A 511-nucleotide genomic window follows, 5' to 3' on the forward strand; every position below is an offset into this window, starting at 1 on the left:
TTTGGTTGGAACTGGGAAAGGCCTGGGGAGGTCGGGGGGACCGGGGAAGTGGACCCTGATCTCTGATGACATGGGGCCCAGGAGGTCCCCACCCCGGGCTGCCCTGAGGGACGCCCGCCGCTCATGTCCTCCCCAGAGCACGGCTGAGAGTCGGTCTGTGGATAAGCTGCCACTGCTCTGGGGTTTTGGACAAATGGCTTCACTTCTGTGCCCTCGCCTGTGAAATTGTCCGGAGAACAAACGAATTAAAAATATCAAGGCCTCCTCACTGTGCCCAGCGCCCCCACCACGGGCAAAGGAGCAGACAGCACCCCCACCCCCCGCCACCTCCTTCTAAATCCCCTCCCGCTGATTCGGGACGATTAGGAGCTTAAGACCTGCACGGTGACGTCTGCTCTGCGGCTCTCAGGGAACCGCAGGCCATGCATGTCCTTGTCCCGCTGGCCTCTGCCACAGCCCTACCGCCTCACCGTCTCCTCGTGAGAAAACCTGCGCCTCCCTGCCCCACGGC

Source organism: Myotis brandtii, unplaced genomic scaffold (assembly GCF_000412655.1).
Source record: "Myotis brandtii unplaced genomic scaffold, ASM41265v1 scaffold1236, whole genome shotgun sequence".
Classification (NCBI taxonomy): Eukaryota; Metazoa; Chordata; class Mammalia; order Chiroptera; family Vespertilionidae; genus Myotis; species Myotis brandtii.